The sequence below is a fragment of the Salvia hispanica genome, chromosome 2 (genome assembly GCF_029641045.1).
Source record: "Salvia hispanica isolate PSC_SH4W2 chromosome 2, Shi_PSC_v1, whole genome shotgun sequence".
NCBI lineage: Eukaryota > Viridiplantae > Streptophyta > Magnoliopsida > Lamiales > Lamiaceae > Salvia > Salvia hispanica.
The window spans coordinates 54,874,642-54,889,998 of NC_142693.1; the positions used below are offsets into that span (position 1 = coordinate 54,874,642).

General features: G+C 38.5%; 1 long non-coding RNA gene across 1 annotated transcript; it reads right to left on the minus strand.

Moving 5' to 3' along the window:
• Positions 1–1,257: 1,257 nt before the first annotated feature.
• On the minus strand, positions 1,258–2,572 carry LOC125216442 (uncharacterized). The gene is made up of 2 exons (XR_007175416.2): positions 2,298–2,572; positions 1,258–1,544 (listed from the first exon to the last, which is right to left on the minus strand). It is a non-coding gene; the product is annotated as an uncharacterized LOC125216442 (long non-coding RNA).
• Between the last annotated feature and the right edge of the window lie 12,785 nt (positions 2,573–15,357).

The window sequence follows — 15,357 nt, forward strand, 5'->3', positions numbered from 1 at the left end:
TTAGTGTAATTTCCTCAACCCAGGAAAATGCGTGGCAGCAGTCTACCCAAAAATAATTTCCAAATCCTTGAGCATGTTCATTACGCATCCATCTCTGTGAGATCGATCCCTACTTCCCTGTGCTAATTTTTAGTATAAGTGGTTGAGGGTTTTTGAAGAAGTATTCGGTGTGTCCGACGACCGAGATTTTCCGACGACCAATGAGCTCCTAGACCCTGTGATCTAGTGGATTTGCTGGACCTAGGAAACTTGTTATTCTTTTCTGTGCACACAGTCTAAACCTACCGCATCTTCACACCTCATCTAACAATTTCTCCTTCTTTTTCATTGAGATCGGGACACCAGCTTGTGGATGTAGATTAGCGGCCAATGTTGGAGTTGTCACGGGCAGTGGTTGGTAAGCCCCCGGTGTGGCGGAGGACAGCAACTCTGTGGGTAATGCTGGACTTGGATGCTTCGGTGGACTATCTGATCGCATTGGTGGCAGCGGTGCAGCAACAACTGTCAGTGGCGCTGCTAAGCGGCGGTGACCTAACTGTGGCGGTGATGTAGACCGCGAGGGTTTGTATTCGTGCCACCATTGGTGAAATTCAGCATGGGGCTTTCGCGGTGGCACGTCCGTCGAATAGGTGGGTTGCCTAATAGTCGAGGTCTTGTATTGCCTCGGCAGCACATATGAGGAATCCATGTTGGTGAAGGGCGGCTGCCCATATAGTGGCGGGTTGTGCAGCGGAGGAGCGCGACTCTCTCCAGCACGACTACTGGAAGTTCGGAAGGGCGGATCCCAGCAAGTTGTACGACACCTAGGCGGTCCCGAATCGAAATCCGCATAGGGCTGCTGTCTATATGCTGCTTTTGATGCCTGCAATTTTGTCAAACGACGATCGATTTCTACAAATTGTGATTCCAGCCTAGAGGTAGCTGTGTCCAATAGATCGATCAGTTGTTCATAACGCCCCACTCCGGAGTAGTGCGATGGCTGCTTGTAGGTGTGCTGCTGGGGTATCTCGAGTCGAGAAGGCGTCACTCGGATATGTGATGGCTGATCATAGGGTAGAAAACCCTGTGGATTGCATGTAACGCCCCCAACTCTATAAACAGGTGACGCTACCAAAAGACTTAAATTCTAACTTCTTTTATTTAAAAAAATTCAGATATTAAATGGAAATAAGAAACGAACCAATTTTATAAATTGAATTTGAAAAGAAGTAAGCATCATTTACTTTTCATTTTAGTTCTAAAAAAAAAACATTGTCATTTGACTTCAATAGTGTATATATTTCATAAAAGAAAATCTTTAGCGAAATTAAAATAATTCGTCTATTCGGAACATTCCCCCCAACATACACATCTTTAATAGAAAACATATCTCTGGCTCACAACCCATACAAATTCCCATCATCGGACACATGCACGTTTTCAAAATATATAATAATATCTCAACGATCATATTTACCCCAAAATCCAAAAATGGATACTAGTCAAATACAGGGTTGGGAGACCGTGGACCACGTTGACCGCTGCCTCATCACCGACTCCTTAACCTGAAAAACATTAAATAACGGGGTGTGAGTATGCAAGCACACTCAGTGGGGAATACGTTGCAAGCAGTCATAACCAATTGTATAATGAATCATAACATAATGAATCATCTCAACTTTGCTGACATCTATATGAGACTATATAAGTCGGGTTTATGAGGATTAATTTTGAGCTTGAAATTCCTTTTCGTTTAGGATTTATGAATATTTTTCAACTACCTGCCAGAAACAGGGCAGTCCTTTTAGAAAATTCATAATAAATCCATATGAACTTAGTTGAAGCTGAATTTTGGTGAAAATGTAGAAGACATCTAAGGATAACTTCTGGTAAAATATGAGCCTAAAATGAACTCTTTTGGTCTATCAAATAAACCCCGAAACCTATTGTTTAAACAGTGTACTTATTGGCTATCAAAAACATTACTCTAAAAGTTCATTTCCTGATTCTAAAAATAAAAGTATAGTTTCAAAAGCATCAACCCAAATCAAAATCAAGCATCCCTTTGTATCTAGGGTTTCAATAATCCTACTAACTAAATAAAAATTGATTCAAGCCATCAATTCATACAACTTCATCCCCAACTACCAAGTAAAAGAAACTAAAACAATCAACATAACTAAAATCCCCAATTCTAGACAAAACATAAAAATTCTCACTTTTACACATTGACAACCCAAAAAGCACAAAGCTTAAAATCAAATCCACATTCATCAACTTAGAAAGTGAGACGATCCAAAGAGGAATTCAATTGCTACCTTAATTTGCAAGAAACTTGAGTTTGGGGAAACAAAGCTTCAACCTTGAAATCCATTAATGGAGGTTGGAGAAGATAGAGAGGAAGAAGCTGTGAGCAAGAAAGATACGGCCAATGGCCGGCGGCTAAGGCGCTGCCGGAGGAGCAGAAGATGGCGGTCTGGAGGGGAGCCGATGTTTTTCTTGGTTTGTTGCTGTATGAGAGTGTAAAGTGTAGAGAGATATTTAGTGTGTATCCATGTCGGTGTGTGTGTGTAGTGGGTTCTAGAAAAAGGTTGCTTAGATTTTTTTCTTTTCCTATAACTACACATAATTCAACAAAAATAATTTACAACATTAACATGTATATCTATTTCCTAATCCTAGTTCATCTAGTAACTTTAACATTAACACACACATAACATCAAAATAAATAAATAAAAGGCATTAAATAGTTGCTCTAAGATTTTCTATTTTCATTTCAAATTTCTAAAACTACTAATTTCACCCAATAAATCAAATACGAACACTTAAACCTTATTTATTTTGCTAGGGCGCATCTTCGGTTAAGTAGGACAACCTATAAGACATTTCGAAAATTAAACTCATTAGTTCAAAACGTTTACAAGTAATCAATTCACAATTAAATGATTTCAAAAATACTTTTGAAAATACCCAAAAGTATAATAGCTTCTTCGTTTATTATTTTTTTTATTTTTATATATATAAAAAGGATACGGGGTATTACATTGCGGCTGTCTGGAGGGTCCCATCGGGTTGCACGCCGTGGCTGGACCAGTTCGTAGGGTCGGAACGGCTGCGCAGGCTGAGGGAGGTCGTATTGACGACGACGATAGTTAACGTAGTCGTATGACATGATGGTGGTTTGACTTCGATGTGGCGCGCGGGAATCCTTCCCGTCGGGCATTGCAGAAGTAGAGTTGTCCTTGGCAACCAAAGCAATTGTTGTGCGCGGAATGTTTTCTGTCGGACAGTGGTGTAGCTTCGGTTCGCGACAGTGGGAGGGTGAGATCAGGATGGAAGCACCAGTTGTTAAGGGTCTTCTTCCCTTAACTAAGGCCGGATGCTTTGCTCGGCGGCCGTTGAGGATTCCGGCGCCCTGCGTAGGGTCGGCGGAGATTGATTGGGGCTGTTCGCGGAAGTACTTCCGTCGGGCAGCAAGTAATTAAGGTTTCAAAACCTTGAGTCACACGATAGTGGAGAAATAATCATTCTTATTCATTGATTGATTGGATGATGCAAATAATAATAATCTAGACCTATTTATAATAATAGAATACTATACCCTAACTTATTGAATAAGAAAACAAAATATCTAAACATATATGGAAGAGATTTGGTGAATCAATTAATAACTAAGTGAATGAGATATGGATCATATCATTATATTAGACATATTTCCGAATTCCAACTCAGATATAGTCCTTGACAATTGACAAAGAGTATAATAGTCTCTATGAATCACTAATACATCTTTGAGCTCTAAGTAGGATGAGAATATTATTAATCTTACTCTCCCATTATGAAATGGAGTACAAGGAGTACTTGGTAAAGATTAAATTAAAATAGTAATTTTTAAAATACATTAGAGCATCCACAATAGCGGCTAGTCGATTCGCGTCGCTAGCCGGTCGGCTAGCCGAATCATTGCGACCGGCCAGCCGAGAATCGGCGAGAGAATCAGCGTGAGCTAGCCGATTCGCGTGCGTTGGCCGCCATTGTGGTGTGCCGATCGGCCTGCGCCAATTTTCCTTTTTTTTAATTTTTTTTTTTGAAAACCTATATATACGCGATTTTAGTTTCATTTTCATTTGCACCACTTATTTTAACGAGTTTTCTCTCTCTCTAAATTTCTGTACAAGAGCAACATCGAGCGATGGACAACAACAACGAATTCAGTCCGGCGACGAGCGGCTCTCATACTCCCACGGTACCCGTGGGATCTGGATGGGGCCAGATGGGCGGGCAGATGGGCCCAGGGTTTAACGTCCCTTGGCAACAGTTGATGGGGATGATGGCTGGAGCGCCGGGGGGATGCAGGGGGGGATGCAGGGGGAATGCCGTGGGGGATGCCAAGCGGGGTGCAGGCGAGCGGCGGGCAGTCAGCGTCGGGGTTGGGAGGTATGCCCCAGATGCAGCAGCAGATGATACAGCAGATGATGGGGATGATGTGGCAGGGGGGATGCAGCCCGGTATGCATCCCGGGATGCAGGGGCCACCGGGGGGGACAGGTCTATCGTCCCTCTCTTGATTTTTGGACGGCTTCGTCTCACACGTCGACCGCAGTGGAGACGCAGTTCACTGGCGATGACCTTTTGTCATTGCATGAGATGGGGATCGATCTCGGGGAGCCGGACACTCCCGTTCCAGCGGGTCGGGCCGCGCCGAAGAAGAAGAAGGGCAAGGGGAAGGGGAAGGTGGTCGGCGAGTCGTCGCATCCCGCTGATCACGACACTCCCACGCGGAGGAAGTGGACGGAGGATGAGTACGCCGGCGTGGCCAAGGCGTGGTTGTCGGTCTGCGACGATCCGCTGGTTGCGAACAACCAGCGGGTCGTCAACATGTGGGCGAAGATTAGAGCAGCCTACAGGAGGAACTGTCCGCACGCGAAGGAATACAGTGGGGAGGAGTGCCGGAAGGGGTGGGAACGGATCAGGGCCGCGGTCGGCCGATTTTCGGGGTTGTACGCCAACGCCCTCCGCCAGCTGACTAGTGGGCAGAATGAGGAGGACGCCCGGAGGATAACGGAGAGTCAGTTCCCCTTGCCGGGGAAGTATAAGGAGTTCCTCTTTTGGGAATGATATGTGTTGCTGAAGGACTCCGAGAAGTTTCGGGCGGGGTGCGATGCTGGGTGGCCGAAGAAGCAGAGGCTGAACTATTCTGGCGACTACAGCGGCAGCAACGGCGGATCCCACGACCTCCCCCCAGATGATGAGGAGTTTCCGTCCCCTCCATCCTCTACTCGTCGCCCTCGCCCGGTTGGCCAAAAGCGGGCGCAACGGGCAGCGAGGGGAGGATCCCCCTATCGCCCCAGGAGGTCATCTCGGCACTCCCCCCCCCCCCCCCCGCGCGCGCGCGTACACCTTATTCTCGCGTGCAAAAACGGAGGAACGCATGTTCGCGGTCTTCCAAAAGTGGAAGGCCGCAACCGACCCCACAGAGAAGAGGTTTCTCTACTCGATGCTCGAGAACATGCGGGTGGATTTGGATGCCTCGAGGGCACTGGTGGGGGGTTCAGACGCGGGCTTAGATACCCCTGGTGGCGGCGGCGACGGCGGCGGCGGCGATGACAGCGGCGGCAACGAGGAGTAGAGATCGGCGGGGCTCATGTGTGGAAGCCCGTTTTTTTTTAAAAAAAATCATGTAATTTTTTTTTTTATCTATGTACCTTTTTTTAATGAAATGAATGAATTTTCCCGTATATGTCTCGTAAATTTATTTCCGTAATTTAATCGTAAATTTTATTCCGTAAAATGTAGTTATTTTTGAATTATTTTTATTGCGGCTGGCCTATGCTGATGTGGCAGGTGGATTTTTAGTGTTGGTGGCGTGGCAGGAAGAGAGAGTGGCTGGCCTATATGGCTGACCTATTTCTAGTATCATTTATAGTATCATTTTGACTTGGTGTAGATTTAAGAAATTGTTTGTTTAACTTTATGACAATAAATGAGAAAATGAGTTAGTGGAATTGTTTACCCCACTTTTATATATTGGTTTTATAATAGAATATGAGTGTAATAATTTAAGTGAATGGTGTGGTCCATTCTTTTAGAGTTGAAAAAGCTAAATGTGACATTATTTCAAGGACGAAGGGAATATATTCTTATATTGAACAATTTTTGAGGGAATGCAAATTGCTTTCTTACTAATCAATAATTATTCACCATTTATAGTCTCATTTTGATTGATTGCGGGTTAATATAATGATGGATCCACTTATTTAAAATGAAAAAATATAAATTAGATTTTAAATTGCGGACAAAGGGGGTAGTATTGAAGAGCATCCACAATGGTAGATTTTTCGTCCGGAGATCCCTCCTCCGCGTGCTCGTCCGACCACTGCAAGCTGACGGACGAGCGCACGGACGAACTTTCGGGTGCGGACGACGCGTCGCCCGTGCATCGTCCGACCTATCATCCATTCATTGCAAGCCCACAGACGATAGGTCCGGACGATAAAAAAAATCAATTTTTAACTATAAAAAATGAGTTTTAATTATAAAAATTGATGTTAATAAAAAAAATTCAAATTTTAAATTAAAATAAAAAACTATAAGAATGTTTATATTTATGATAGTATAAATTTAATTTTAAGTAATGTAGGTGTCTTTTTCAATTAATGTATGTGTTTTTTTTAATTGTTGGGTTTTATATTCTCCCTCCATCCTTAAATTTTGTCACATTTTAACAGAGCACGAGTTTTAAGAAATGTAACGGAAAGTGAATTGAAAAAGGTAATGGAAAGTAAGTCCTTTTTTTATATATTAGTTTTATAATAAAATGTGAGTTTCATAATGAATTAGTGGAATATGCTAATGTGGCAGAAACTAATCCCAGTTATTGTGGATACTTTAGAGCATCTCCAACGGCGGACGTCGCGGAAGTCCGACCGGACGTCCGCCCTAGTGAAGAAAAAGGTAGGACACGAACGTCCAGTGAGGACGTCGGATGGGCTCGGATATCCGACCGACGGGCGGGCGGACGTCCGCCATTGTGGCGTGGGTCGGACGTCCGACTAAAAATTAATTTTTTTTAAAACTCTATAAATACGGCTCGTTGAACTTCATTTATTTCCGTAAATTGAATAATTGTGAATTTAATTGCGGGAAGTCCTAGTGGAAGTCCTGGTGGGAAGTCCTAGTGCAGGGGAAGTCCTAGTGATGTGGCAGTGGAATGAGAAGTTCTAGTGATAACGTGGCAGAAAGTTTTTATGGGAAGTTCTAGTGGAAGTCCTATGGGGAAGGGCGCCACCGGTCACCGGAGATGCTCTTAACATGAATTAGTGAAGAAAAGTTCCAAGTAACATGAATTAGTGAAGAAAAGTTCCAGCTATGGATGACGTCATCACACACTTGATTTCGAGAAAAGCATGGCGTACGAGAATCTAATTTTATGGAATTCAACAAATATCTAATTCCAAGCAAACACATGCTTAAGCAAAATTAGTCCCTGGACTATGCGTTTATCTCGCCAATGAACTCTGGACTTTAAAAATATCTCCAGACAACCCTGGACTAAGCGTTTATCTCGAAAATGGTCTCTTTTCACTGTTTCGTGACGAAAATACCCTTTTGGGAGGTTTTGGGGGGTTTGGGCAATTTAGTCTTTTTACGTTTTAAATTTGATATTATTTCAGTGACGTACTAAATCTGATATTATTTCAAAATTATCATTCTTCTTCCCTTTTGTCATCCTTCACTTTGTTTCTTTATTTCAATATTAGATTTAATTTTTAAAATTAAATTTTAAATTTCAATTTTTAAATATCAATAAATATTTTTAATTATTAAAATTACTATTAAATAATAAATTAATAGTTTTAATCAATATTTGATAGTGTCTAATATTTAATCAATAAGGTACGACGACACCTTAGTTTTAATCATAAATAGATCATATAAAACGATTTATTCCGAAATAAATATGCATCTAATGTAAGACTAATATACTTTTCGTTTATTAATTTGAAAACAATCAAAATTAACTAGAAATTTTCAACAAAAAATTCTCCTATATCAAATTTTTAGTAGTATCAAATTTTTAGTCAACTTCATAATAGTTTTAGTCAAATTCTCCTATACATTAGATGCATATTTATTTCGGAATAAATCATGTTATATGATCTATTTATGATTAAAACTATTAAATATTGATTAAAACTAAGAAGTCATCGTACTTTATTGATAAAATATTAGACACTGTCAACTATTGATTATAACTATTAATTTGTTATTTAATAGTAATATTAATAATTAAAAAAAATTATTGATATTTAAAAATTAAAATTTAAAATTTAATTTTATAAAATTAAATCTAATATTGAAATAAAGAAACAAAGTGAAGGATGGAAAAAGGGAAGAAGAATGATAATTTTGAAATAATATCAAATTTAGTACATCACTGAAATAATATCATATTTAAAATGTAAAAAGACCAAATTGCCCAAACCCCCAAAACCTTCCAAAAGGGTATTTTCGTCACGAAACAGTGAAAAAAGGACCATTTTCGAGATAAACGCTTAGTCCAGAGTTGTCTGGGGATATTTTTAAAATCCAGGGTTTATTGGCAAGATAAACGCATAGTTCAGGGACTATTTTTGTAGTTCACTCTAGTATTTATAGGAACGTGGGTTGATTGAAAACTTTGTTTTATACTCAATATTACATCACTAACGAATATATTGTCAAATTCGTATTAAAATGCTATTCAAGATTTGATTACGAGTAGTGCTTAATTTCAGAGCTATGGAAAATATGGTCCAACGCTTTTGCATAAAGTAAATGAAGAAGGCTCCCCCTTCAACAATGTACTACGACAGTGTCTAAATTAGAAATTTTCCTTCAAGGTTAAGAGATGGAATATTTTACTCCTATACGAGAATTGAATGAATAAAGTTTTATATTTACCATCTTAAAATATATATATATATATATAGGGTCCTGTTAGGTTGAGATTTTTGGGCCTAATTGAGAATTGAGATGCAATCTCAGCCACTCATTCATAATTTTGGCTCAATGTCAACAATGTCTAGTTTATGTCAACAAGGGGGTATTTATGTCATTTTCGCGTGATGTCAACTACAGAGACATTATGTCAACTACAATATCAACAACAAACGTTATTTATATCAACTACGATGTCAACAACAAACGTTATATATGTCAACTACGATGTCAACATCAAACGTTATTACGTATAAATGATGTCAACAGCAACATTTTACGTATAAATGATGTCAATAACAATAGTTGACATGAATTGTTATGTAGTTGACATTAAAATTTAAAAAAGGCAGAAAAACTCTCATTCTGGAAACGAGAACAAACTCTCTTCCCTCTCTCACCAACTGCCTTCTCTCTCCCACCTTCTTCATCCCCAACACCTCTCTCTCTCGATTTCTATCACAAATTGGACAGATCCTAGATCTCCAACACACCTTCACAAAATTAGATACACCCAAGCTCAAGAAACCCATCGTTTCTCCAAGTTGCTGCTCTATCAGAATCGACGCCGAAGCTGTCGTCAGTCCAGATCCCCTCTCCGTTTGCGTGAATTCAAAATGCCAGAGACGAAACAGAGACGAAGTCAGAGGAGATTGACTCGCCGGAGGTGAAGCGGCCGAGGGAGGATCTACTGGACAGAATCAACGAGGATTACGATCTCTGCACTTCCATCCACGACCTCGACTTGTTCATGAAGAGCTTCGATGAGGAAATCACTGCATCTCCCACTTCCGGTCACGGATCTGGAGCAGCTGAGGAAGGAATCGTCGAATCGGCGTCGGATTGCGGCGAATCCGGAGGGGTTGAGGAAGGAATTGTCGAATTGGTATCGGATTCCGGCGAATCGTGGCCGGATCTAGGCTATCTGCTTGAGGCGTCCGACGACAAGCTAGGGATTCCACCTCCGACGGCGTCTCCGGCGAGGAAGGAGCTGGTTGGACTCGTCTGAGTTAGGATGAGTTTTGTGAGGATGAGCAGCTGAATAGCACAAGCTTAAGAATCTAATTAAAATCATGAAATTACCATTCTGCCCTTTCATAATAAACTAATCTAAAAATAATTTTTATGTGGCAAAATCTGGACCACTCATTTAATAAAAATGAATGGCTGATATTGCATCTCATTTCTCAATTACCCTAAAAAATCTCAATTGATCATGGACCTATATATATATATATATATATATATATATAGGGGAGCACTAGGGCGCATCCTTAATTAGAGTGCTAACATACATCCAACCACGTGCTGCCATGTGGCACGAAAAATGCAATATTGTATATATAAAAATGCTATACACATTTGTGAAGTTGTTCATGCATTTCCGCAGATTGCATTTTAGTTATAGGAAAATTGCATTTTTAATTATTAAGTTTTGCATTTTCACAAAATTGCATTTTATATTGTTAAGTTTTGCATTTTCACATATATAAATGCAATTCGTATAGATATAAAATGCAAATTAAACAGTCAATATCGAAAATGCAAAACTCAACAATAAAAAATGCAATCTTCATATAACAAAAATGCAATCTGTCGAAATTCATATTGCATTTTTCTGTATATAATATTGCATTTTTCGTGCCACATGGCAGCACGTGATTGGATGTACGTTAGCACTTTAAAATTAGTTAGCATATTAGTACATCCCTATATATATATATATATCTTTCGTGCCACCTCCTTCATTAAAAAGAGAGTATAATGATAGAAACAAAAAATAAAGTTCAAGTATATAAGGAGTAGGGATGTCAATATAGCCCGCAATCCGTTGGCTGACCCGAATAGCCCGACAAATTTATAGGGTTAGGGTGGAAAATTTCTAGTCCGATTAGCCCGCACTCGATTAACCCGCAACCCGTTAGGCCAGACTCGAAAATCCGATGGGTGGCCCGAAAATCCGGTAAAATTTCTATCGTTCTATTTATTTGACTCATAATTAGACACTTAATTGATTATTTTATACTCCCTCCGTCCCAGAAAGATTGTCCCATTTCCTTTTTCACACTCGTTTTGCAAAAATAATAATAAATAGTTAAAGTAGAGAGAAAGTAAAGTAAAGTAAAAGAGAGAATAATGTAGAGAATAGTCTTACCTACATTATTCTTTCTTTTGTTTTACTCTCTTTCAACTTTACCTATTTATTATTATTTTTGCAAAATGAGTACAGAAAATGAACTGGGACAATCTTTCTGGGACGGAGGGAGTAATATAGATAACTAAAAATATATCTTTCAATTTTATATATTAAATATATGAACTATATATTAAATTTTTATTAACATAATAATAGATAAATAAATTAGAAACTTCAAATTTACTAAAAAAATATTTAAATTTCTAAAACATGCTTTAAAATTTCTTGATGTTTATGTTTTATGTTGCACAAATCTCAAATATTAGTATTTGATCATGTTTATATTTGAGTTTAAGCATATGTCTCAAATCTATCATAATTAAATATTTTATATTTTATAAATATAACTAATTTTCATCATTATTTATTGGATTGGTCACATATTAATTTTATCGGTAGTAACTCGATTAACCTGTTGGGCTAGCCCGAAACCCGAGCTTTTAGGGTTAGGGTTGAATTTTTATAACCCGAAAAAATCACAACCCGATTAACCTGCACTGATTGACCCCGCAACTCGAATAGGGCTGGCCCGATTGACATCCTAATAAAAAGCTTGCATCTCAATATAACTAAAACTAAACTTATTCGAAAGTGGCAAGATAGATTTTTCTTCTTCGAAATAATGCATTAATTATTCATATATTGATTATCATTAAAAGCTCATATATAGCGTAATTAAATGAATCGCTTAAAAAGAAGAGAAATGAATATATACTCCCTCCGTTTCTTCACAGTTGAATCGTTTTATCATTTCGGGAAGTTTATTCATAGTTGAGTCGCTTCCTTATATGGTAACTTTTTCCTCTCTCTTACTTTATTCTCTCTACTTTATTCACTTTATACTTTATTCTTTCAACTTTTTCCTCTCTCTTACTTTTTTATCTATTTAATTAACACACCCAACATTCATTTCTAAAACTCAGTGCCAAAAAATTTCGCCTCAACTATGAAAAAACGGAAGGAGTACATGAAAACGAGTACTTAATTTAACCAAAATATGTAGGAGTAACTTACACCAGCCGAAAGGAAAACGAATACTACTTCTTTATTTTATTTTTATGTTTCTTTTTCTTTCTTTATTCCTTTTCGATTTTGGAAAAGAACCTTATATGTGACCCAAAAAATGCTTAATCCAAAGAGAAATTTGCGGCCGGCTAAAGAAGATATTACAGTCAAATTATATTTTTTTTGCTAAATAGTTACAGAAAAGGTAATTATATGTATATACTTTTCGATTATTTAGATCTGGCTTTATTTCAAATCTGGTATTATCATTAATTTAAAAGGTTTTATTGGATTTCACAATTACTTCATTTTTTAGTAATCGAATGGTGTAAACTAATCAGCGATGGAACCAAATCTAGTGCCAATCAGCCACACCGACATTTCATAAACAACTTAGCATTTCTTTCAAAATCAAATAAAAAATTAAAATTAATTTACAAAACTAACAAATCTCTAAAAAATTCAGTTTTATTATAATTTTTCGATATTAATCATACAAATAAATGCAGAAATAAATTATCCACATGACTAAAGCTTCAACATATAACAAACTCATAATCCTCAATTTCAACTAGTAGTATTATATTTAAAAACTTATAACATAATCATAAAATTATTAAAAATATCCTGAAAATTCAAATTAAAAATGTCCTGTAAATGTTGTGGTGGTTTCAATGAAAAAGATATTGTTTGGGAAAGAAAGGGATAACATAACATTAGTAAATTGAATATTTGATACCAATGTTTGAATTGCATCTTCCACAAATTCCACATACACAAAAGACGTCAGTGTCATGAAATGAATCACAAGCAACCCACCACCATATTGAAAAAACGTGTTAAAGCAACAATCCATTTTCATTTTTTGTTTATTTTCTGGTGATAAAGTAAGTACCACGTTGCTTTCCAATTACTCTATTCCTATTCTTTTCTTTGCCCTTTACTCATTGCACACCACTCATTTACAGTAGTAAAATTGACCTTTAAATAGCCAACTTAATTACTCGGATACGTCAATGTTAGTGTATTTATTTTCACACTAAATACCAATACTTCATATATAATCTAATTTCAAATCCGATGAGGGTATTCTATGTCATTATACTTCTTTTTAGTACTGTGTAGAACTAGTGTAAGCTTTTGACTACAAATGTTGGACTTTATATTTATTTTTCCGACTCAATATAAATGGAGTACATAATATAGGCAAAAAGAATTGATAGTCTTATAATTGTAATTATGTTATAATATATAGTTTGTAAGCTAGGGTCTTATTCTAATGCTTATAGCACCCTAATCTAAAATCAAGACTAAATCTCCACCCTTGAATTTTAAAATGAGTGGATGAGATTAAAGCTCACAAATCTCAATAAATAGTAGACAAAATATCAACAAAAGAGTAATATCGTCATTATGTTATCATATGATAATTTTCGTGGGTGTTTTTTTATATCAACATTGTGTATTACAAATATCAACAATATGATATAAGAATATCAACATTAGTACAAGAAAATATCAACACATATTTATTGAGATTTTTACATGGTTTTATTGAGATTTTTTGACGTATTTGTTGATAAAAATCTGGGTATCAACATTTACGAAAACTAAAATAAAAAATATCAAATTTCATCATCCGAACGTCGTCGGAACATATGCAATTGAGATCTCGTTGGAATCCTTATTAAATTATCTTTAATTTGATATATTTTTTGCGAAAAAATAATTTAAATTGAGAGAGTTACGTAAATTTAAAGATTTGAGATGATTTTGAGGAGAGAGAAAGTAGTTAGTTATAATTACTACATATAGAATTTGACATTAATACCCTTTTAATTTAATTAATAATTATTTAAATGTAAAATATATTACACTTGGCATTATATTAACCACAAGATCTTCTAATCTAATGGTTGAAAATTGGTCTCAATTTGCGATTGGTAATTAGTTAGCAATTGATTACATCGCTTGTAACCTAATATTGACACATTTCACGAGACACACAATTCCGCACAAAACTCCGTTTTAAATATGTTTCTAATTCCTATATATCAATATAAATTTTACCATACTTTTTTATTGATTAAGTCTCCTCAAGATTTTTTTTTATTTTATTTTCATGGTTATTCAAGTGGTGTGACCTCCGAAAAGTTCAAAAGTGAAAGTATAGGAATCAAACCCCAACCTCTACTCTTACGAGAAGGAAAAAAGCTATAAAAAAAAGGAGATTTTTGCTTTCTTACTATAAGAGCATCCACAGTGCCGGCTAGCCGATTCAGGGGCGCTGGCCGATGCGCATCGGCCAGCGCCTATTTTCGTTTTTTTTTTTTTTGAAAACCTATATATACGCGATTTTAGTTTCATTTTCATTTGCACCACTTGTTTTAACGAGTATTCTCTCTCTCTAACTTTCAATACAAGAGCATCATAGAGCGATGGACAACAACAACGAGTCCACACCGGCGACGAGCGGCTCTCATACTCCCACGGTACCCGTGGGATCTGGATGGGGCCAGATGGGCCCAGGGTTTAACGTCCCATGGGGGCAGTTGATGGGGATGATGGCCGGTGCGCCGGGGGGAATGCAGGGGGGTATGCCGTGGGGGATGCCAGGCGGGGGGCAGGGGAGCCAGAGGAGCGGCGGGCAGTCAGCGCCGGGGTGGGGAGGTATGCCCCAGATGCAGCAGCAGATGCTGCAGCAGATGATGGGGATGATGCAGCACGGTATGCATCCCGGGATGCAGGGGTCACCGGGAGGGGACGCGGTCTATCGTCCCTCTCTGGATCTTTTGACGGCTTCGTCTCACACGTCCACCCAGGTGGAGACGCAGTTCACTGGCGATGAACTTTTGTCATTGCATGACATGGGGATCGATCTCGGGGATCTGGACACTCCCGTTCCAGCGGGGCGGGCCGCGGCGAAGAAGAAGAAGAAGAATGAGGACGACGCCCGGAGGATAGCCGCACGAGAAGGACTTCAGTGGGGAGGAGGTCCGGAAGGGGTGGGAGCGCATTAGGGCCGCGGTCGGCCGTTTTTCGGCGTTGTACGCCAACGCCCTCCGTCGGCTCACTAGTGGGCAGAATGAGGACGACGCCCGGAGGATAGCCGAGAGTCAGTTCCCCTTGGCGGGGAAGTACAAGGAGTTCCACTTCTGGGAGTGCTATGAGTTGCTGAAGGACTCCGAGAAGTTCTGG